Source organism: Ursus americanus, chromosome 21 (assembly GCF_024610735.1).
Source record: "Ursus americanus isolate L20-20 chromosome 21, mUrsAme1.1.p, whole genome shotgun sequence".
Classification (NCBI taxonomy): domain Eukaryota; kingdom Metazoa; phylum Chordata; class Mammalia; order Carnivora; family Ursidae; genus Ursus; species Ursus americanus.
In genome coordinates, this window is record NC_142147.1 from 7,109,378 (window position 1) to 7,134,431 (window position 25,054).

Sequence of the window (25,054 nt, forward strand, 5' to 3'; positions counted from 1 at the left end):
GTTTATTCAATCCTTAAAGGCTTTTCCAGATCTTAGATTCTCTGAGTCCATAACAAGTGATTGTGGAAGAGAAAATGTTGGTTTCCTTTCTCTGGGCTAAATGTCCTGGATATAGTAGATAGATAGATAAGGATCATGGGTATCTTAACTTCTCTGTGTCTTAATTCCTCATCTGTGAAACATGGGCAACAGTAGTACCTACTGTTGGGAAAATTACAGCAGTACCCTGGACACAGTAAGTGATCACGAAGTATTAGCTATTACTGTTGCTAAATTAGCAATGCATTTAAGGTTCTGTTTTCATGGAAAAGCTTTGTATGGATTGTACAACCATGTTGAACTTGTGGGCCTGGGAGCCCCCTCCTTCTGTGTAGGTTTCCCCTTAAGGAGAAAGAAGGGGATCTAAAGATGTTACAGTTGGAAATGCCAAAGGAGGATGGTTTTGGTAAGAGGGATTACCCAAGGTAAAACCTCTCAGGGATCCTGGCTGCTGGGGTTTTCCATTTGCCTCAGAAATTAAGGCAGGTGTGGTTCCCTGGTGCCCCAATGAGAGATGACTCAACATAGGGAAGAGAACCATTAGGCTCATAGACCAACAACTTCCTGTTCCCCTGGGCTTTTCCCTTGGTGTCTACACAACTAGCAGTCTTCCTCCATCAGGTAGGTGACCTGAGATTGGCCGAGACAAGGCAGGTGGTGAGCACAGCCTTGCTGATAGATTGCACTCAGAGCTAGAGTCAACACATGTTATTTCCTGTCTTCTTGCTGCCCTCACCTTAATAGGAATTGCTATTGTTCAGTGATTGGACAAGGCTTTCCCCAGGGCTTTCCTGTTTGCTCCCAGTGACTTCCTGGCCAGTGATTCTTAATTGCTTAATTGTAAAGGGAGAGGAGAGGCTGCCTTGAAAAACACACAACAGCTCCTTCCCGTCCCCCAACAAAACCCTCCCTATACCAACAAAAGTAATGCATACACACACACCCATAAAAGAAAGCTGGGCCATTATACTGTATTCGTAAGTCACTGGATTGGTATATCACTGGCCATACAGCTGTTGGGGTTTTTCCCCTATTTAAAAGACTTTTCAGTTCATATCTTGTCAGCATTTCCCTTTAGGGAACTCTCAAGGTTTCCTGAGTGTAGGGAACTAGGAAAGAGGGAGAAAGAGAAATCCCCTTTTTAAGAAACTCCCTTGATTCCTGCAATTTCTGAACCACAACTTTCCTCAGTTGACCAGCCTTGCCTATCTTGGCTAGTCTCCCCAGCCTAGGACAGTTGATGCCAAGGATGAGACCTTTATGGAGTCTACGTTCCAAACCCTTTACCTATTTTTTTTTCCTCTAATATCCATAAGAACCCTGTGAAACAGTATTGAGGGAATCAGTTATTTTCCCTTCTCATATTTTCATGGAGGTGGGGGATGGCTTCCTACTTTATTCCCTAGCAGGGCCAAGTATGGAGGAACCCATTCCCCCTTCCATCTACCTGTCCCTCACTCTTCCCCAGGGCAGGAGGAGGACTTACCTGATCCAACAGACCAGTGGCTTTCTGAGAAGACTACGTTGGACCATCCTGCCCCCAGAGAAGGTATGTTATTGTGTGCTGTCTGCAGTTGTTCACTGGGTCACCTTCGCCACATCCTCCGGTCCTGCTTTGTCAGTAATAAAGATGACCTTTTGACCTCCACCTGGCTGACACCTGCTTTTCTTTCTCAGTTCTGAAGGCAGGAGGGGCAGAAAGTGTTTACTGATCTTCTAAAATGCCCACTGTGGTTGCTATTATTATCATTCCTATTTTAAAGGTGAGGAAAGAGAGGCATAGAGAGGTTTGGAAACGTCTCACAGAGCTGGGAAATTAGGTGATAGGAATCGGAATTTGAATCCAGGCCCTCCGTGCTGGGGCGCTATGCCTTAATGACGACAAGCCTTCATCTGCACCCAACCCCCTTTTCTGCCCTTATGCAAAAGTAAACAAGGGGAGATACTATGTTCTCATGACAGACCTCCTAACCCTTGGGCCCTACTTGCCTTTTAAGGTTTTTAATGCTGTCAAAAACAGACAGATTTGCACAAGTAACATTGCTTGGCAGAGCCAACCAATATGATAAATGGACTCAACATGCTCTCTAGCCAGTGGTCTCTGGAGTGGTGAGTCCTCCTGGGTTCTGTTCTTTTTTTTCTTTTTGTATAATGACATCCATGGCTTTAGAGTAAGGAATGGGAATACAATTGTGTTTTAGCCACACATGTTCTAATATATTTACAAATATATTTACAAATTTATTTGTATATTTGTATATATTACAAATATATTTACAAACTGTTCAGTTTTTTTCATCTCCCTAGTCACTCGTCCAAGCCACTATCATTTCTCTCTTTGACAACTGTGGGGTCCACCCCCACATTCTTCCTGTCCTCTCTCCAAATTTCAAGAGCTACGACTGCCATCCAGTTGGGAGAAATTATTTACAAATATTGATGCTGCAGGCAGAGTATGTTCTCAGCTTGCAAATTTTTTCAGTCAATCTCTTAAGGCCCTTCTAGAGCTTTCCCTTATGCTGAGAATAAAATCCAAACTCCTTACTGTAGGTTTCAGCTTTTGCAAGACCTGTCTCCTACTTTCCTCCTCTACTCCTCTCTCCACCTAGCCTAACTTACACTGCCGCAGGGCATTTGCACAGGCTGGTTTTTTCCTCCTGTTTTCTTTTCATTTAGTTGATTCCTGCTCCTCCATCAGATTTCAGCTCAGGAGCCACTTGTTTAAGAATCCAATCACTAGGGGCCCCTGGGTGGCTCAGTCGGTTAAATGTCTGTCTTCAGCTCAGGTCAAGAACGCAGGGTCCTGGGATCGAGCCCTGCATCAGGCTCCCTGCTCAGCGGAGAGCCTGCTTCTCTCTCTCCCTCCATTGCTCCCCTTGCTTGTGTCAAATAAATAAATAAAATCTTAAAGGAATTCATTCACTGAACCAGATTGCCTTGTCACAGGCTCCTGGGGGCACTGTGACCCTCTTGCTCATATCACTGGGATCCGTCTTTCATATGCTTGTGTGTTAGGACTGATTCACGCACATCTCCAGATGTCATCAGGCCAATGAGCTCCATGGGGGCTGTCACCTGAGGCTGGAATGAGCTTGAAGTATTTCAGGAATGGAGAGCAGGGCAGCATGTAGCCCTTTATGGCTAGAGTGTGCTGAGGCAGGGGGACACCCACAGGTAGTTTGAGGCTGGATCCTCCAGAACCAACGCGGCGGGCCAGTTAGAGATTTTGTGTTCTCAGTACACTGGGAAGCCTTCCTGGGTTTTAAGCAGCAAGTGCACCATTCAGTGTGTGCTCTGAGATCCCCCTCCCTTCGCTGGGAGAGGAAGTGTGGAGGGCCAGAGTGGGCCTGGGAATAGCACTTAGGGGTATTGGTCCAGGAGAGGGATGGTGGTGGTTTGGATCGGGGAAGTTGGAGTGGAGACTGAGAGGAGGAATCTGAGAGGTATTTTGGTGGTGAAACCTCAATGGTAAAGTACAGGGGGCTTGTTTCTCCTTAGCTGCAGGAAAGCCCCGCTGCTTCTGCTGCTTCGGTCTTACGTTTCTTTCCCTTATAATTCTCCGTGTTGTTGTTACCCACATTGTTGGAACTCCTCTGACATTAATTCAAGCTGCTCACCTGCTACAGCATGGAGAGTTGTTTATAAATCTCCGTCGTCTCAGGTGGGAACATGGTTTCTGGGCCAAGGATTACTCCATGACTGCCAGCAACCGACCAGCTCTGAGATGCCCTGAATCCGCAGTATTTTCCTGTCACCCTTTACAGCAGGGTTTCTCAACAAGGGCACAATTGACGTTTTGGGCCAGATACCTCTTGGTTGTGGCAGCCTGTCCTGTGAATTATAGGATGCTGGGCGGCAATCCTGGCCTCCCTCAGTGGATGCCAGGAACATCCTCCCAGCCCAGTTGTGACAACACGAAAAATGTCTCCAGATGGTGTGTAATGTCCCTGTCCCTATTAAGAACCGCCAATCTACACAGCAGTTCAGAGAAAGCCCTGTCCCTGGGACTGAGCCAGTCAGAATTCTGTCTCCTCCTCTCTTCTGCATTCTCTCTATGGGACACACACACACACACACACACACACACATCAGATCTAATGAAAGCTCTCTGAGTTCCCTCTGATACGCTGTCCTGTGTAGACTGAGTATGGAACAGCATGGGTTAAGAGGGTCCTGGTCAGGTGTGTGGCCACCAAGCAAGTGACCCAGCAACTGGCTGCCTGTTACCCATCACTGTTTCTCATTGGCTTACCTACAGAGCACGTTCCTGCCAGGCCCGCCTGTCTTTAAAGCCCAGCTGAAGTCTCACTTCTGAGAAAACGTGCTGGCCTGTTCAGCTTCCTGTGGCTGACTAGGGCATTTGAATGGCTGGTTGTTTAATTCATTTATTCATTCAACAAACAGTTACAGAATACCTACTATGTGCCAGGCACTGTCCTGAAAACATAGCAATGAACAAAGCAAAGTATCTGCTTTCATGAACTCACTGGAAGGGAAGAATTGAATGAATGGTGTAGTGCTGGGAAGTGGCTGTGGGAATTTAGAGGGCTCAGTGTTCTGCCCCCCATCTGTGGTAGCTAGTCTCCAGAGATGGCCCTCAACAATGCTTTTCCTCCCCATGTGGGCATACTGCTCTTTATATCAGGAATCTGGGCCGCTCTGTGACTGCATTGACCAATAGTATCTGTAGAAATCATATTCCAGGATATCCAAGACCAATTCTTAAGAAGACTGTTAGGTTCTACTTCCTTCCTTTTGGAATACTTGCTTGTGGAATAGTCCTGATTGGAACCTAGTTACCATGCCAAGAGGAAGCCCAAACAACCATGTGGAGGAGGGCCAAGGTCCTCATTTTCCCAGCTGACAGCCCACAGATGAGCTCTCGGCTAGCGGCCAATAACCAAGTACCAGTCACGTGAATGAGGCCATTTTGGACTTGTAGCTGGTTCAACATTCCAGCTGACAGACAACCTGTGAAACAAAAGAACCATCTGGTCAACCCACAGACATACCTGAAATAGTAAATTATTCAGCTACTGAGTTTGGGGTGATTTGTTACGCAGCACTAGATAAAAGAAACATTTAAATTCATAACCAACTGACGACACATAGAAGCCAGACAGATATTTAAACTTACCACTGATGATGTTGAATGGAGGTTGTGGCTAGTTATTGCCGTACTCATGAACTAGACAGAGTCCAGTGACAGGCACAGCTGGTCACCCTCTGAGCTTCTCTTCTTTCCTTACCTTCTGGGCACGGGGGGAGTCCCCTTTCTGTGAGTCCAAGAGCAGACAGGAGTGTGCTCTCTGTAGTCAGGCTGGCTCCCCAAGAGAAGAGGGCTGAGCTGCACATGCTTAGTGTCAAACTCATGAATCAGACAACTCAATCTTCCCATAGAGAGGAGGGAGTGACAGGGAGATAGGCCAAGAGCAATGGTCTGGCTGGTCTCCTTTGCAGGAAACATGAGGAATAGAGAAAAAGGGTGCCCCAGCAGTGATGAGGATTCTGAAATGGAGAAGATGCATGTGTAATCCTTTAGATGGGCTGGATAAGGAATGCCTCTCTGAGGAGCTGACATTTGAGCGGGCATCTGAGCGGAGTCGGGGAGCCCTGGGGATGTCTGGAGAAAAGCTTCTAGGCAGAGAGTGGTTAGTGTGTTTGCAGAGCAGCAAGGAGGCCTATGAGCCTGGAGCTGGGTGAGCACGGAGAGGAGGGAGAAGAGGCAGCGGCCAGAGCGTGGAGCTTTGGGAGCCTGGGAAAGTGTTGGACTTTATTTTACATGTGATGGGAAGGCATTAGAAGGTGATCGATGCTCTTTGATGGAGAGATTCTGCAATTCGCAGAGCTTCGAGGGCTTCAGCAGTCTTGTCGTCAGGTTTCCTGTTTGTGGAACTGTGTTGGAGTCAGAGTGGAGGGGCTGTAGGGTTCCTATACGTGGGGGAGGCCACCACTCTGGGCGGGAGACTCTAGGTGCTTAGCTGCATGTATTGGATACAGACGCTTCTAGGACAACGTGGCCAAACAAAGGCGTCCACTTTGTGAGACCTTTGTTCCGAGCTACCTGGGCCCTGGAATTTCAGACAAGGTTCACATGAGTGCCCATAATGTACAGGATGTTCTAAAGTCCCCGGTGGGGGTGGGAGGTAGGGGTGACGGTGACTAAGGTGGTCTTTGCTTATCTTCCTGGAAGAGCAAGAGAAGGAAAGTAATGTCTTCATAATGAAAGAATGAATGCTGTCACCACCTCGAGGGACAGAAATCAAGTGGTGAGGGGCAGGCAGAAGATGCAGAGACCACAACTGAGGAAGGGATTGGATGGAATTGCTATGGCACTGAAAACAGGCTATCTAAACATATGTTTTTATGTCTGTATATACATTGCTTTTCCAAATGCCCCTTGCATGCTTGACCCAATACAAGGAACTGGGCTATGTATGCACCCAGCACTTAGAACAGTACATGTTCCACAAATTATTGATTGGCTGACTCTACACGAATGATCTCATTTGTCCACCCCCCACAAACAATTCTCTGAAGTAGGTGTTATGCCCATTTTAAAGATGAGGCAGCTGAAACTTGGGAAGGTCAAGTAGCTTGTGTGAAGTCCCTACCACTAGGAAGGGGAGGAAGGGTTAGAGCCGGAACTGGCGCAACAGGTCTGCAGTATTGACGACTTCTCCACAGAACCAGAAGGGGGCAGGCACGCCTAGGTTCTCCTTGAACTCTCCTGCACCCAGACATGTACCAGGCTAGTTCAGCGACTGCCCAGGACCAATAATTGGGTCTTGCTGACCTAAAGATCTCTAGGACAAGAGGGCACAGGTGACTTTTCCACATTCCAGGACTGCAGGACACAGACAGCAGGAAGGGCTTTTTCCTACTTGACCAGTCTCTCGTTTGTGCTCTGGAGATATGGAAGACAGGTCTGGACGTCCTGTTATAAAACTCCTGAATGCTCTGGAAGACAGAGTTGGCCAGGGGGCATCTCCTCCTCCTAATAGCCCCGAGTTGCAGGCTGGAGGGGTGCTTGGGGCTGGCCCTAACTTAAGACCCCTGTCCAGTCCACCCTCTTTATTGTATAGATGAGAAAACCAAAATTCAGAGAGGGGAAGTGAATTATCCACACCTATGACTGTCTTTCCCTACAACCCAATCCAGAGTGGACAGACCTCTTTAACAGCTAGACTCACCCTGTCTAGAGGAGGGCTTCGTCTTTCTCCGTCCCTATCCCCAGGTCACATGCATTTTCCCTGATATCCCGGCAGCAGGCGCTGTGCTGGTGTAGAGGCCAGGGGACCCCTGCCCCCCAAGGGGAGGGAGAGGAGATCAGTCCAGCTACAGGGGGCTGGCTGGCTGACCTCTAAGGACCTCCTCTTCCTGAGATGCTATTTTATGCATTCCCTAAGAGCTCCAGGGTGGGGCCGGCTCACGGGAAGCGGGGTCTCCACCCTTCCCCTCCAGCTTGCCAGACTGAAAAAGAACTTCGGAGTTTTCGGAAGTGTGTGTTTACTGCAGGGAGGACGTGGAATATGTCAGGGTCCCTTTGTTCACAATGGGGTCAACGGTGTGGCTGCCTCTCTCTCTGGCTCCCCATCACCACTTCTTGCTTCATCTCATTCAGAATTCCCGTGAGAGGTAGTCCTAGAAGCCCAGCTTTTCCTAAAGTGGAAAACACCACTGGTGCAAGGCAGATGAATTTCCTTGGTAAACAGCCAGACTTCGAAGAAATTGTAATTGTTATATATTTATTTTTTACAGTCCTGTTTTTGGCAAGAAATACTGAACTTCCAGTTGTAGCAATGAAGCATTTCCCTTAGAATTATATTTAACTTAAAAACGTGAGTTGATTAAAGAAAATCTATTAACCGAATAATAACTCGGGTGGTGTGTGGAAATGGCCAGAATCACGCAAGGGGATGTAAAGGACTCAAGTGTGGGAAATACTCATGGTAGTTGGTGCTTCAGGACCCTGTCCCCTGTCCCTTATGCAAGGACATGTGCTCATGGTGGCAAATCTTTTGGAAGACCTACGTCTGAGGGTCTAAGGTCTGGCTCTAGGCGGGCCAAAGGACCGGCAGGGCAGGAGTCTTGGCTCTGCCCTTTTTCCGTGGATGGCTGGGCGAGCCTCCCCTGCTGTGGGCTGAGTTCCTCATTTCTGCAATGATGAGGTTGCGGCTCTTCCCGCTGACACAGTGTCATTCCTTCCCCCTCCTGCTAGCGTTGGAGCTTAGACCAGGGGACAGAGTGTCACAGGAAACGATTTCACGTTTCACGCGCTCACTCGCTCTCTTAACAAAGATTTACTGCGCCCCTCCGCGCCCCGACACCAAGAAAACTTTGTTTCTCACCGGCTCCGGGTCTCGGCCAACGAAATCCGTCCGGGGCGCCACCTGCTGTCCCAGCGGCGCCAGTGCAGCTTCCGATGGAGCAGGCTTGATTTCAAGCCTTCCTTCGCAGGGAGCGCGTGGGAGACTCCGCTGGGGAAACTGGGGAGGCATCTCTTTTGGGGACAGGTGGCAAGGCCGAATGGGGATGCAAGGTAAATGGATCTGTGTGATTGGCAGAAAAGCCTCCCGTGGATGGAAGGGCCTCAGAGGGAACCAAAAGAAATGGGCAAGCAGCAACAGCCCTATTTAGCCATGCTTTTCCCCCACATAAATAAGGGCTTCCAACAAGCACCTCCAGGCAACCAAAAGGGACTAGGTCTGCTCCCCACCGCAGTCCTGGGTGTGGAGAGAGCAGCTAGGGAACTGCATCAGAGGCTCAATAAAAGGATGATGAATTAATTTATTTGGGACTTTTCCTTCTGTTTTCACTTAAGTGGAGAGGAAGGTGATGCAAGGTGTCAGTGCACAGAGGACATCCTCCACTCCCACATGTGGGGAAATTGCTCCCCAAAGCTATCTCTCTTAGCAGTCTCAGTGATGGGGCTGGAACTCCTCTGTGTTCAGAATGCGACATCTGCGTGCCACTTCCCCAGCACCCGGCTCCTCCACCTAGTGCCACTACGAGCAAAGATTCTCAAAGTCCACTTCCAGTTTTCAGTTGGAAGCCAGGAGTGTGGTCTAGGTGCACAGAAGCTTTTCACCTTAGTTGTTCTCTAGCTTTGATCTATCTGAATTAAAGGGATGGTCCTGTTGAAAGAGGAGTATCTGGTGGGTGGTGGTGGGGGGTTTGGGGTGGGGCCCTGGACAAGCATATTTCTAACAGGCGCCCTGGGTGATTCTGGTCCTTCCAAGGTAACAAAGCACTTGTGCAGGTTTAATAGGCATGCCTTTGTCCAGTTTCTTCTGGATTGCATGAAAAAAGTCACTGTGAACTGAAAGCTTGCTTTGGGCTATGTACTGCACTTGGTGCTTTCAGAGAATTCTCACTTAATGCTCCTCACATCGCCGCAGGGGGATGCTCACTTTTTTTGGGGGGGGGTGCATTTTAAAGGAGGGAGAGACTAAGGCTTAAAGAATTTACTTGACTTGCCCGCGACCAGCAATGGCAGGGACAAGAATTTGAATTCAGTTCATTTTGATTTCAAAGCATGTGTTCTTTTTTCTTTTTCCAGTACAATGATTCTCTTTATTCCTATTATCTGGGCATGATGATTTTAAAGTTAATTTTTAAAATAAAAGCAAGCAATACAATTATGGGGTTCCAAAATTCAAAAAAATATTAAAGTATATTCAGTACCATCGTGCAATAATGTGAATACACTTAACACTACTGTACACTTAGAAATGGTAAAGATGGTGAATTTTATGTTCGATGTTTTTTTACCACAATTAAAAAAAAAAAGGCATTCAGTGGAGGAGTTCTCTCTTGCCTTTGTCCCTTGTCTGCCTGGTGACTCCTCACCATTGGAAACCATCACTATTGGTTTTATATGGATCTTTCACTTTTTAAAAATACACACGATACAGGTAATCCTCCCCCCAACCCCTGCTCTTTTTGCACAAAGAGTAGCAAACTTTCTTTCTTTTTTTTTTTTTTTTTTAGATTTTATTTATTTATTCGACAGAGAGAGAGACAGCCAGCGAGAGAGGGAACACAAGCAGGGGGAGTGGGAGAGGAAGAAGCAGGCTCATAGCGGAGGAGCCTGACGTGGGGCTTGATCCCATAACGCCGGGATCACGCCCTGAGCCGAAGGCAGACGCCCAACCGCTGTGCCACCCAGGCGCCCCCAAAGAGTAGCAAACTTTCTATACCAATCATCATCTTATTGTCTGGGGACACTGATATCTTGGAAATCATTCTACATCAGAACATCCAGAACCCCTCATTCCTTTAAAAATTTATTTATGCTTATTTATTTTTAATTGAGGTGTAATTGACATATTACATTATATTAGTTTCAGGTGTCCAACATAACGATGTGATGTTTGTATATATTGTGAAATGGTCACCGTGATAAGTCTAGTTAACATCTATCACCATACAGAGTTATAGAAATTTTTTTCTTGTGATGGGAACTTTTAAGATCTCCTCTCTTAGCAACTTGCAAATATGCAATACAGTATGATTAAGTATAGTCCTTACACTGTACGTCACATTTCCAGGACTTACTTATTTCATTGCTGGAAGTTTATACCTTTTGCCTTCCTTCACTCATTTTGCCCCCGACTCCCCAACCACCAATCTGTTCTCTGTACCTATAAGCTTGGTTGTTGCTGCTGTTTGTTTGTTCTGGTTTTTTGGTTCCACATATAAGTGAGATCACATAGTATTTGTCTCTTTCTGTCAGACTTCTTTCACTTATCATAATGCCCTCATAGTGCAACCATGTTGCAAGTAGCAAGATTTTTTGTGTGTAGGTGGAATGGTATGGTACAATGGAATAGTACTCCATTGTGTGTATATATATTATATATATACATATCTTCCTTATCCATTCATCTGTTGACGGACACTTCGGTTGCTTCCACGTCTTGGTTATTGTAAATAATGCCAGACCTCATCCCTTTTTTAGCTGCTATAACAACTATTGTACCGGGACTGTAATTTCTTTCACCACTCCCTGGCTGATGGGTGTCGAGATTGTTTCCAGACTCTCGAAGACACATTGTTAACTACCCCCCAAAGTAGCCAGCTCAGCTGACCCAGAGTTTAAACTGTGACTGCAAAGTAAAATGTGTTATTTAGACTCACCCTTTAAAATAGGCCCGCGTTCAAGACTGGCCACCTTCTCTCAGTAAATCCCATGCTGTTTTTCCTCTAGCACTGGAATGGGTCACAGTGCCGTCTGAAGGAGCACGTGTGCATTTCTGGGCCTCGTTGTACAAATCAAGTGTCCACACACTGCCGTCACCCACGGCGTGGTCAGCTCACACTACGAGAGGCTTTTGGAACAGAGGGCCAGCAGGTCCACAGCCCCCATCTCGTGCCCTCTCTGGGCTCATTGGGTTGGGTGGTGGGTGGCATCAGTCAAGATATTAAGCTTTTTTTGTAGGGGAAAGATGCGTACAGGTGAATAAATGTACGTCATGTGTGTGGGGGGTGCTGGAGGGCGGCCTCTGGCTGCACTGCAGGGTGATGGTTGCCCCCCATGGGTGCTCTGATGGCCCTCTCATTAGCACTTCTTCTCCCTCGCCCTCATTAAACTGTGATTTCCGCTTTTTTTTTTTTTTTTAAGATTTTACTTATTTGTTTGAGAGAGAGAGAGAGGACGAGGGAGAACATGAGCGCACAAGCAGGGGGAGCGGCAGGCAGAGGGGAGGGTGAAGCAGTTTCCCCGCTGAGCAGAGAATCAGGTGTGGGGCTCGATCCCAGGACCCTGGGATCATGACCTGAGCCGAAGGTAGAGGCTTAACCGAATGAGCCACGCAGGCGCCCCTGACACTGTGAGTTCCTTAAAGCTCGAGGTGGGGACTCATTTGTCCCTGCAGTTCTCAGCCTTGGAAGTAAGACCTGGGCGCCGGCAATGCCGAGTACTTACCAGGTGCCTGCTGAGCACAGTGTTCAATGACCTCCCTTAATCCTCCGAACAACTCCCTGAAGTAGGTGCTATTGTTATTCCAGTTTTGTGCTGAAGGAAATGAGGCCCGGAGAGGTCAAACCACCCATCAAAGTCCACAGCTCCGAAGGGGCAGAGCTGAGGTTGTGAACCTGGGTCATTTGGCTCCAGAGCCTGCCGTCTTCACTGCTCCTCCGTGCTGCTTCAGTGATCTTTCCTCTTTGTCCTGGATGGTGTTTACTTTTAATTCAACCTAAAACAGTGACATCGATTTAGCAAAAGTATAGTGTGAGTCCGGGCTCTGCTACCAAGGAGCTGTTATGATTTTGGAATAGTTACTTAATGTTTTTGTGTCTCATTCATAAAACAGGGACAATAGGACTGATTGCATGGGGCTATTGTGAGGGGGAAATGAATTAGTATACAGAAGGGGCTTATGCACGGTCGGCACTCAGAAAGCGTCCGCTGCTTCCATGCACCAGGCAATGGGCCAGGTCCTTCAGGTTCTTGGTGCTCAAACCACGGTGCCTGGATCAGCAGGACAGGCACCACCTGGACGCTTGTTAGAAATGCACAATCTCTATTTTATCGAGGTGTTTTACAAGCGTGTAAAGTCCTAGAAAGCCCCGCTCTATAGCAGTGGCTTCCAAACACCCTTTTCCATCAGACTCCCAGGTGCAACTTCTGACTCCCCACGGTGGCGTGTGGAGGTGGGGCCGGATGACACAATTTTACCAGCACCTTTAGCCTCTTCTCGGGGTTGGGGATCAGCCAGGCAGGGAGACACAGCTGTAAGAGGCCGCAGAGATGAATGATTGAGGCAGTATCTGCACTTTTGATGTGACGGAGAAGACATCTTTTTGGTTGGCATGCCCAGACTTTGTCATCTTTTTCCAGGTCCCCCTTCCATCTTTGCCCATCTTGGCATTTTGAGAAAAGGAGCTTTAGAGAACGCAAGAAGGAAGAGTGACCGGAGACAAGAGTGCCACCCTGTGGCAAGAGCCTGGCATTACCATGCAGAGCCCAGCTGGTAAAGGTAAGGACAGAGTGACTTCCGTGTGTGATAATAGGGACAGTCATAGCTAAGTTGTACTGAGCCTTTGTTATGTGCTGGACGCCGTGCCAAGCCCCCTCATGGATTCATTTACGTAAAACTCACAAGGAGAGAATGAAGTACGTACGGTTGTTGTCTCCATATGGCAGGGTTGGGGGAGCAGAGGTTGGGAGAAATGTAGCTACTTGCTCAGGGACCCCGGGTACTGAAGGCTGGTGCTGGAGGGAACTCAGGGCAGCTTGGTTCCGGGGCCCACCATTCTATGTTAGTTTTGATATACTTCCTCGGTGGCAAGAGAATGAGCCCTTTCTGGCATAGACCCCACATTTTAGACTATATTTGGACCAGTGCTATTTTATTTCCTGGAGCAGGCAGTGAGCACTTGGTCAGGTGTCAGAGAGAGAGCTTGTGGTAGCATGAGCTCTCCTCTCTCCTACCCAGGGCGTCTCAGGCAAGTCATCTGCGTAATTTTTCTGAGTTTGTAGGAGAGGGGATAATACTATCTGAGCAGTTTATCTTATAGCGTCTTTGCAATGATACGAGGAAGCCGTGGGGAAACATAAAATCTGATTGAAAATTCCATGGCAGTGGGAGAGGCAAGGCGGTGTCTGATATTCTCAGGAAATAAAAGGTTAAAAATGTGTGATTTTCCCCTCCCAATACTTCAAACCAGCTGTGTTAGTCAGAACAGACATGATTATGCTGGGTTAGCAATAAACTCTAACATCTCAGCAACTGAAAAGAACAGAGTGTCGCTCTCATTAATGATATAAGCACACTTCAGGTCAGCCAGGGCTCCCCTTAGTCCCTCAGGGCCCGGGCTGACAGAGGCTGTCTCTCAGCAGACAGCAGAGATCACAGACTGCCCCTCCAGCTTCTACCCCCTAGTGACACGTGAGTGACATTCACATTTCATGGGCCATAGCAGGTTACCTGGCCAGGCATGAACTCAAGGGCTCAGAAGACAGCTGCACGTTTGTGACCCAGTGATTTCCTTCCTTCTTTCTTTCCTTCTTTCCTCCTTCCCTTTCTCCCTGCCTTCCTTCCCTTCTCATTTACAGTCTGCCTACCACGTGATGGTGCTTCTCCTTACACCGGGGTTATAGGATAAGACAAAATTCCATCCCGAGGCACATGTGATCTCATGGCGAAGTCAGGAAGCTGACGGGGATAAATATGGGGTGATATGTGAGCACAAAGAAGGGGTAGCTCGCTCAGCCTGAGGAGCAGTTAGGGAAGGCTTCTTGGAGGAGGTGGTACACACGTTCCCAAGGACAAGCCAGAGCAAGCCTGGTGAAAGAGGCAGGGAAGAGCATCTTTGGCAGAAGGGGCAGATGATGGAAAGGCGTGAGGAGAGCTCTTTGGACAACAGTGAGGAGTTTTCTCCATCCGGGGTATGTTGGAGGTGGATGAGAGGATAAGGAGGCATGGTAGGAGTTGGGGCCAGATTGGGTAGGTCTGTGGACAGTTGTCGAGTTTGCTTTTTAGTTTGAAGCGATGGAGCCATAGAAAGATTTTAAGCAGGCAGTGATGTGGGAGGTCCTCTGCAGAACGGGAGGGGGAGGGCTGGGAGCAGGAAGATGGTTAGGGTGCTGTTGTAATCTGCAGAGGGAGGTGAGGGAGAGTCACATGCAAGTGGTATTTGGGGGCAGGGGGCGGATGGGCACATCTGAGAGGTGATACACAGGTGCAATCTACAGGACCTGGTTTAAACTGAAAGTGGGGGTAATGCCAAACCTTTAAAGACGCCTGAGTTTCAAATGGCATGAAATGAATGAAGGTTATTTATTCATTCGAGATATGTTCTAGGAGCTTGGGATACACAGCGGGGAAAAGAAATCACAGACAACTCCCTGCCCTTGTGAGGCTTATAGTCTAACGGAAGAGCAGACAATAAATAATGTAATTTTATACCCCAGATAGTGCTGCCTTGTGAGGAAAGGGTAGGGAAAGGGTAATCAGGAGTGCCGGAAGGGAGAGGGATCGATATTTTAAATAGAATGGTTAGAGGAATTCTCACTTAGAGGTGGCATTCAGGAAGGGACTTGGAGGTGAGAGAGGGCACATTCCATGTTCTAGAGGCTGGACTGAGGGCAGAGCAAAAGCGGCAGGGAACGCCGGTTCCTGGTAGAGACATTTTCCTTTAAGCAGCCTTCCTGGAAGCCCACAACACATTTCCCTTTTCATCTCATTTGCCGGGACTTGGGTACATGATCATATCTGACCCAAAGGAAGACAGAGAGATGGAGGAGGGGATGATGGATGGCAAGGTTGACTTCTGCCGCCCTAGACGGTGGTATTTGAGCTGGGCCTTCACAGAGGTCAGTAGAGATGATGAAGGCATTCTAGACAGAGGAAGTAGGATGCAGAGACACAGAGGACTGAAAGAAAATATAAGATAGATGGAGTGATTGGAAGGATGTGTGTGTGTGTGTGTGTGTGTGTGTAAGGAGAAGAGATGGCAGTACGCAGTGAGACCACAAACTCAAATGCTTCCAGGGTTCAGGCAGGTAACAAGTCAATAGAGCCAACAGAGGAGAAGACAGTAGGGAACGCTGAGGACTGTGACATTCTGGTGCTCTTGCTTCCCTTTTGAAGGGGCAGCTCTGATTTTGCTTCAAGTCATGAGAATGCAGGACCAAGGGGGCTAGATATTCTAGTATCTTCTAAGTACCCAGAAATCTGGAAGGTGGATTTTTATGTAAAATTTTCTTATTTTAACTAATTAAGAATTTTGATCTCGGACTCCCAGCCTCCAGAACTATGAAGAAATAAGTTTCTATGGTTTAAGCCAGCCAGTCCTGTGGTACTTGGTTATGGAAGCCCTAGGAAACTAATACAGTCCCCTACAAGCAGTAGCCTCAGTCCAGACTGAGCACATACAGCCGTAGCTTTTTTTAGAGAATGGGGTCTGTGGGGCACCTGGGTGGCTCAGTTGGTTAAGTGCACGACTCTTGATTTTGGCTCAAGTCATGATCTCAGGGTTGTGAGATCGAGACCCAGGTCAGGCTCTGCGCTGGGTGTGAGTCTGCTTAAGGTTCTCTCTCTCCCTCTCCCTCTCCCCCTCCCCTCCCTTGCTCTCACTCTCTCTCCCTAAAAACAAACAAACAAACGAACGAACAAAAACCCAAACCAAAAAATGGGGTCTAGATTGATGAGTGTTATTGCAATGTTGGGGTGTAGGCCTGATCATGGTGGTGCTTTTAGGAGGTGTTACCCAAAGTGAGATGTGTGGAACCCCGGTAGGTTGGACTATATATATGTAATTATAGAAATATATATAAATGCATATATGAATTATAAATTTGTAATTTTATAAAATTAGAAAAATGTATTCTTAACGTATCATGCCCATGATTCCACAGTGATCATTATTTAGGACGGGCTAAGTAAAGAATAATAAACTGATTCAAAGTCGATTTAAAGAAAATTAGTTGGGTGATAAGTAAATACAGCAAAATATTCTGCCAAGGGCGCCTGGGTGGTTCAGTCAGTTAAGCATCTGCCTTCGGCCCAGGTCATGCTCCCAGGGTCCTGGGGTGGAGCCCCAAGTTGGGCTCTCTACTTAGAGGGGAGCCTGCTTCTCCCTCTCCCTCTGCCCCCCCACTAGTGCTTGTCCTCCCTTTTGGTGCTCTTGCCCTCTCAAATAATAAATAAAATCTTTAAAAAAATATTCTGGCACAATAACGAAGGAATATGGGGCAGTGGTGGGCTGGGGACTGTGAAATGAGGGTGCCTTGGGGTGGGTCCCTGGCAAGTATCCTCGCCAGTGTGCTTACGGGAATGACATTGAATTTTAAAATAATTTGATACAATGTGATGGTAGCTGCCGCAAACTGCTAACTCCACCATGGATTACATCACACAGCTCTTGACATTAGCCTGGAAAGGGGGAACAGGACTGGAGGAAAGGAATGGACTCTAAGAAGGGGAATGACAACTTAGGAAGCAGCCCTTGGGGCCTGCCTGTTCTGAGTCAGCACTGACTAGTGGGGAGAGAGCTATCTGTCAAGATCAAGGTGAGGAAATGGGAGAAGGGAGAAGATACGGGAGGGGGACGGAGTGCCCATCTTTTACAACTGCTCAGCCCTCAACAATTGTCAATGGGCTCACATGCCTGTTGGCTTGATTAAGTCAAACCACATCCTGTCGTTAAGGACACCAGTCAAGCTGGATGAAACATCGGAAACACAAAGCATTGTATTCTTCAGAAACTCCCTTCAAAATCCCCTTTGGCATGGCCCTCATCCTCCCAGCGTGCTGCCCTCTCCAAAGCCACCAGGGCTCTTGATGGTTACTCAGATTTTGCAGATAAGGGGTCCAAGGGTCACCGGTAGGAAGCAACTTCCTTGACTAAGGCTGCCCGGCTGGTCAGGGACCGCAAGGAGGGGCTTTTGGTTCCTCAGTCTAGGGCTTGTTAGAACAGACTATTTCCCTTTCTTTATATATTTTAAGGACTGTTGTTCAGAAGTGCCATTTTCTGTGTAGGCAGCCCCAGAACATAATCGTGGGCCTCCCTGGGACAAGGCGCCCAGAGAGGATAGAGCTAGTAGGGGGCAGGAGGCAATTTTCAGCTCTGTTATCTCACTGAGAAAATTCTCCTGACTTGCCTGTTTTAGCAATGTCATGCTTGAAGTCACCAGACCTGGGATTTGTTTTTTTAACAACTTCTTTCAGTATAAAGTGCATACAGTGAAACGTACCTGTTTTTTGTGTGCGGTTCCGTGAGCGTTGACCAACGTTGACGCCCAGGTGTTCACTGCTACCGTGTTCAAATACGGACCGGTTCATGACTCCAGATGTTCCCTTGGGCCCGCTGATCTTCCCGCCGCTACAGACTAGATTTGCCATTTCCAGAGCTTCCTGCAGGTCGAGTCATGAAGTAAGTCCTCTTTTAGGTCTGGCTTTTCTCTCATAGCATTGTGTTTTCAAGATTCATCCAGGTCATGTGTGTGAATTTATTTTTTCTGACTGGTTTCCATTTATATGTATGTATATACCCCGATTTGTTCATTCCTATATCGGTTGGTGGACATTTGGGTTGTTTCCAGTTTTTGGCTAAGATGAATAAAGCTGTCATGAACATTCCTTGTGTAAGATTTTGTGTGGACCTATACTTTCATTTCTCTTACCTAGGGGTGTGACTTCTGAGTCATCTTGCTGTAAGTAACCTTTAAAGAAAAGGCCAAATAATTTTTCAAAGTGGTTTTGGCATTTTATATTCCCACTGGCAATTTTTGAGAGTTCCAGTTGCTCTGTATCTATACCCATGCTTGATATTGTCAGTCTTCTTAATATCAGCTCTTCTCTTGGGTATGTCCTGGCACCTCCTCATTTTGATTTCGATTTGCACTTTTCTAATGACCAGTGATATTGGGTATCTTTCCATGTACCTTTTGGTTATTTATATAAATCTTCCGCGAAGTGTCTGTTCACATTTTTTTTTTTGGCCCATTTTTTAAATTGGGTATTGTCTTATTTGGAATTGTAAGAATTTTTTTTCCCTTTAAAAAAATCTATCCAGACACAAGTCCTTTTTCAAATATAAATATTGTAAATATTTTCTCCCACTCTGTGGCTTGCCCGTTCATTTTCTTAATAATATTTTTAGAGGAATAGGAGTTTAATTATTATTTTTTTTTTTTTTGCTAAGTGAATTTTTAAGATTTTATTTTCACATGTTCTTTTGGTGATGAGAAGTGGGAAGGCTATCTACTTATTTATATAACATGCCCTGGACCCCTGTCTTCCTCTGGCCAAGCCCCTTTTGCTGTAGTATTTTGCCACGCTGTGTGGGAGGGATCCATTTGTCTCCCCCACCGGTTCCCAGTTAGTGATAGAAGCTAGGACATGCCTTGGCCCCGAATCTCAGCTGAGGGGGCTGCCAGAGAGAGAACGCAGAGCTGAATCACGGGTAGGTGAATGGGGTAGGCTTGTGTCCCTCCTGGAGCCCTGCATTGGCAACATCTGATACCATGAATCTAACTTAGAAACATTATCTTCTTTTTCTCTGTAGCACTTATGCTGCTTTGTAATTTTATCTTGGTGGGTTTATATACGTGTTTCCACTCGACTGTCTTTGAGGGCAGGGACTGTGTCCCTTTTAATGCCTGAGTATTTGCTGAATTTGACTTTCAGAGCCTCACTTGCCCAGCACTGTGGGAAGAAGGCAGACAGTTCCCACTGCCACGGTCCACAAGGAGCCCTGACTCTTGGCAGAGAAGAGTCCCTCATGGTGTTTACTCCCTGGACCAGGGTGAGCCTAGTTATTCTATTCTGGCATGGGGCAGGGAGAGCCCCACCTCTCAGCCATGTGCCTGGGGTCCCAGTCTTAGAAACACTAGTTTTTTATCTTTACCCTCTTCCCTCTTTGGATCCCCTTCTGGTCTGTCAGGTGATGCCAAGAAGGGCTGCATGGTACCCATTTGCCCTTCTCTCCTGTCCTCTTGTCCTTGTTTCCCGCCCCTTGCCTCCTTCCCCCTTCCCTGTTTGCAGCTGTAAGATGTGGGGCAAGACCTCAAAGTCTCTCCAGGAGACAAGTTCACCTGTGAGGGCAATAAATAATAAGCCTGGAGAACTCCATGGATTCCAAAATATTCTTCATTCTTTTCAAAACAGTCCCATTAAATAACCGTTCTTGTAGTGCGTTATAGACTTGCTTAGAATGTCTTTCCACGTGTTGCAGTCCATGTGTCAGCCTCAAGTTTCACCTTAAATGACCGGGGCTGAGGCTGAGGCTTTCTGGGTAGGTTAACCTCAAGTAACCCAACACAGCCGAAGGTGTGGGATATGAAGACACATCTAGTTTTTACATAATAGTGAGGAGTTTTTAACTTTGATGAGGTCCAATTTATCACATTTTTTCTTTTATGATTTTTGCTTTTTGTGTCCTATCAAAACATTTTTTTTAAAAGATTTTATTTATTTATTCGACCGAGATAGAGACAGCCAGTGAGAGAGGGAACACAAGCAGGGGGAGTGGGAGAGGAAGAAGCAGGCTCACAGCGGAGGAGCCTGATGTGGGGCTCGATCCCAGATCGCCGGGATCACGCCCTGAGCCGAAGGCAGACGCTTAACCGCTGTGCCACCCAGGCGCCCCTATCAAAAACATTTTTGGCCCACTCCAAAATCTTGTTTTCTTTTAGAGCTAACTTTTACATTTCGATCTACAATCCATTTCAGGTTAATTTTTGTGACTGCCATGAGGTTGCCTTTTCATTTTATTGTTTCCTTTGTTTATGATGGGTTTTTAGTTCGATGTAGTTCTTGTTTGATTTTGCTTGTGTTGGCTGTATTTTTGGTGCCATATCTAAGAAATCATTGCCAAGACCAACATCAAGGAGCTTTTCTCTCATTTTTTCCCCTAGGAGATTTATTGTTTCGGGTCTTACTTTTAAATCTTTAATTCATTTTGAGTTAACCTGTGTATGGTGTAATATAAAGGGCCAATTTCAGTCTTCTGCACGTGGATATGCAGTTTTCTCAGAACAATTTATTGAAGAGACTGTCCTTCCCTTGCACCCTTGTCAAAGATTATGACCATATATGCATGGCCTTATTTCTGGACTCCTCATTCTGTTCAATTGGTCTACGTGTCTGCTTTTATGCCATTACCATACTATTTTGACTAGAATAGCATTGTAATATAGTTTGAAATCAGGAAGTGTGATGCCTCCAGCTTTGTTCTTTCTCAAGATTGCTTTAGCTATTCAGGGTCTTTTGTGATTTTGTAAAAATTTTAGAATTGTTTTTTCTATCTTGTGAAAAATGCCATTGGAATTTTGATAAGGATTGCGTTGAATCTATAGATTGCTTTGGGCTCTTATTACTTCTTTTCTTATGCTTACTTTGAATATAGTTTGCTCTTTTTCTAGATTCCAAAGGCAGAAACTTAGATTATTGATTTTAGATCTTTCTTCTTTTCTAATACATACGTTCATTGCTACAAATTTTTCTCTAACCACTGCTTTTACTTCATTCCACAAATGTAGATAGGTATGTTTTCATTTTCATTTAATTCAAATTACCTTAAAATTGCTCTAAGTTTCTTCTGTAGCCATGTGTTATTTTACAAGTGTTTTGTTTAATTTCCATGTATTTTGGGATTTTCTAGTTATCTTTTTTTTTTAAAGATTTTATTTATTTATTTGACAGAGATAGAGACAGCCAGCGAGAGAGGGAACACAAGCAGGGGGAGTGGGAGAGGAAGAAGCAGGCTCATAGTGGAGGAGCCTGATGTGGGGCTCGATCCCATAACGCTGGGATCACGCCCTGAGCAGAAGGCAGACGCTTAACCGCTGTGCCACCCAGGCGCCCCTCCAGTTATCTTTCTTTTATAGATTTCTAGTTTAGTTTCATGTGGTCTGAAAGCAGACATTGTATGATTTGTATTATTTTAAATTTGTTAAGGTGTGTTTTATGGCCCTGAATATGGTCTATTTCGGTGAACGTTCCATGTAGGCTTAAAAAAATATATTTTTGGAAGGAGTTAAGATGGTGGGGGAGTAGGGAGACCCTAAGTTTGTCTCGTCCCTTGCATACAACTAGATAGGTGTCGAATCCTTCTGAACACCCAAGAAATCAATCAGAGTCTGAGAAAACAAAAGCTACAAGTCTTCAAGTAGAAAAGAAGCCACTGTCTGGAAGGTCGGAGATGCGGAGCCTTGAATTCGGTGTGATATAGTTGAAGATGCAGAGGGGAGGCTTAAGGAGGCTCCTGCAAAATATTAAAAGCAGCAGAGTGCAAAATCAGAACTTTTAGAAGTCTGCTACAGTGGGGGACGTGCCTGGCTTAAAAAAGGTGCTCAGGTGGTGAAGCAGGGCGGAATCCCAGGTGTGACAGTGTGGTCTGGTGATTCCTGGGGTCGAAGAAGATTGGGTGGTGCCTGAGTGCCTCAGAGTTCCCACGCATAAGAATGGGGAAGCCGGCGAGAACAGCGAGTCTAGGGGCCAGGTTTCTGCTCTTTGTTGCCATAAACTGCAAACAACTGAACAGTCCTGCAGTAGCTTTCCTGGTACAGGTCCAGCAAAAGGTAGAAGGGCGGCAGGATCTTCTCTGGGAGGAACAGTCCAGGTCCCACCATGGGAGTCCCTAAATTTGGAGTTTTGAAAATCGGTTGTGTGCCCGAGATAAAAACACTCAGACACAGGCAGGGTTCTGATGGAAATCAGGGAGATAAGAGTGGTTGGCTGATTTTCTGTGAGCACTCACTAAAAAGTGGGGGGTGTGAGCTCTCAGCTCCAGGGCTGGGGTGGGGGGGCGATGGGCACGGCTGGCCGTATTCATCCCTGCCCATCAGTGCTTCAGGGAGCAAAACAGCACCACCTAGTGGAGTCAGGAGCCACTTACACCACGCCCTGCCTCCCTGGGCACTGAAGGCGCATTTACACCAGGGCAAGTCCACCTGAGTGAGAATCAGCACAACAGGCTGGTAAGACCAGCACAGAAGACCAGCACGAACACCTCTCACACACCAAGTCTACTGATCACACAGTGCTGCAAAGTTTCAGCTCTTGGGAAAAACAGTATAGAGCAGTCTTTATTTTTTTTTTTTTTGTAGTCTCTATTCTTTATTATCAATTGATCCCCTTCTCACTTTATTTATTTATTTATTTAATTTGTTTCTGTTATGATGATATGTTAGTCACCATACAGTACATCATTAGTTTTTGATGTAGTGTTTCATGATTGTTTGCGTATAACACCTAGTGCTCATTGCAATATGTGCCCTCCTTAATACCCATCACTGGGCTAGCCCATCCCCCCACCCCCTCCCCTCTAAAACCCGCAGTTTGTTTCCCAGAGTCCATAGTCTCTCGTGGTTCATTTCCTGCTCTGTTTAACCCCCCTTTCATTTTTCCCTCCCTTCTCCTGCCGATCTCCCTGCTATTCCTTATGTTCCACAAATGAGTGAAACCATATGATGATTGTCTTTCTCTGCTTAACTTATTTAGCTCTTGGGAAAAACAGTATAGAGCATTCTTTATATTTTTATTCTTTAATCTTTTATTATTATTATTTTGATTATTTTCTTAATTTTTCAATTATTTTTAAATTCTCTTTAAATTTTAATTTTTAATATACTTTATATGTTTTTTATATTTTGTTTCCTTTCATTGTATTATATATATATATATATTTTTTTTTCTTTCTTTCTTATTTTGGGATCTAGTTTCTTTTAACAAGCAGACCAAAACACACCCAGGATCTAGAGCTTTTTTGTTTTGTTGTTGTTATTGTTATTTTTTTTCTTTCTTCTTTTCTATTCTGGACCAAATGACAAGATAGAGAAATTCACCCCAAAAGAAAGAACGGGAGGAACAGCCAAGTATTTAATCAATATGGACATAAGTAAAATGTCTGAACTAGAATTTAAAACAGTGATTATAAAGATACTAGCTGGGCTTGAAAAAAAGCATAAAAGACACTAGAGAATCCCTTACTGTAGAGATAAAAAGAACTAAAATCTAGTCAGGCTGACACTGGCTCCTCAGTTTCTTGCCTTTCTGCTGTGTCCTGGGAATGGTAGTTGTTTAAGAACTCTCTTTTATAGTTCTGTGGGCTCCAGAAGCATAAACCCTATTGGCTACCATAGCTAGGCAGTCTAGAATTGTCCTTTAGGTAGCAGCCACAAAAATTAGGGTGCCAGAGAAGTATACAAGCTCTTTCTGAATATACCAGTGAGCTGGAGTGAGGCAGAGGGAGAGCACAAAGATGGCACCTGCCAGCCCCCATCTATGAGAGTTCTTCAGTGCACCTCTACATGTGTGTTAAATTGGATACCTACCTCTCAGGCTGATGCTTTTAGGTAAGGAAATAAGTCTCCTTCATAGAAAGTCTGGGCACTTTTTAGTCAGATGTCTGTGTGCTGGGACCTGGGATGAATGAGTCTGCATGCATGTGAGCCCCCTAAGAACTGTTTCTCAGGGGTGTCTGGCTGATTCAGTGCGTAGAGCATGTGACTCTTGATCTCAGGGTTGTGAGTTCAAGCTCCATGTTGGGGGTAGAGATTACTTAAAAATAAAATATTTTTTAATAGTTTTTTTTTTATTATATTATGTTAGTCACCATACAGTACATCCCTAGTTTTTGATGTAAGGTTCCCTGATTCATTAGTTGCGTATAACACCCAGTGCACCATGCAATACGTGCCCTCCTTAATACCCATCACCAGCCTATCCCATTCCCCCACCCCACTCTCCTCTGAAGCCCTCTGTTTCCCAGAGTCCATAGTCTCTCATGGTTCATTCCCCCTTCTGATTACCCCCCCTTTCTTCTTCCCTTTCTTCTCCTACCAATCTTCCTACTTCTTATGTTCCATAAATGACTGAAACCATATGATAATTGTCTCTCTGCTTGACTTATTTAGCTTAGCATTATCTCCTCCAGTCCTGTCCATGTTGCAGCAAATGTTGAGAAATCGTTCTTTTTGATGGCTGAGTAATATTCCATTGTATATATGGACCACAACTTCTTAATCCAGTCATCTGTTGAAGGGCATCTCGGCTCCTTCCACGATTTGGCTATTGTGGACAATGCTGCTATGAACATTAGGGTGCATATGGCCCTTCTCTTCACTACGTCTGTATCTTTGGGGTAAACACCCAGTAGTGCAATGGCTGGATCATAGGGTAGCTCAATTTTTAACTTTTTAAGGGACCTCCACACTTTTCCAGAGTGGCTGTACCAACTTGCATTCCCACCAACAATGTAGGAGGGATCCCCTTTCTCCACATCCTCTCCAGCAATTGTTGTTTCTTGCCTTGTCAATTTTTGCCATTCTAACTGGCTTAAGGTGGTATCTTAGTGTGGTTTTGATTTGAATTTCCCTGATGGCTAATGATTTTGAACATTTTTTCATGTGTCTGTTAGCCATTTGTATGTCTTCATTAGAAAAGTGTCTGTTAAAAAAAAAAAAAAAAAGAACTGTTTTTCAGGCCTCCGTAGCCTTGTTAGTCTCTTGGACAAAAGCCCCATTGGCTTTCAAAGCTAGATGTTTTGAGTCTCTCAGGTG

The 25,054-nt window shown here is 45.8% G+C and overlaps 1 long non-coding RNA gene across 1 annotated transcript; it reads left to right on the forward strand.

The window, feature by feature from the left end:
- The first annotated feature begins 793 nt into the window (after positions 1 to 793).
- LOC123798386 (uncharacterized) lies at positions 794 to 14,573 on the forward strand. The gene is made up of 3 exons (XR_006781275.2): positions 794 to 1,588; positions 12,884 to 13,022; positions 14,102 to 14,573. It is a non-coding gene; the product is annotated as an uncharacterized LOC123798386 (long non-coding RNA).
- The last annotated feature ends 10,481 nt before the right edge of the window (positions 14,574 to 25,054 follow it).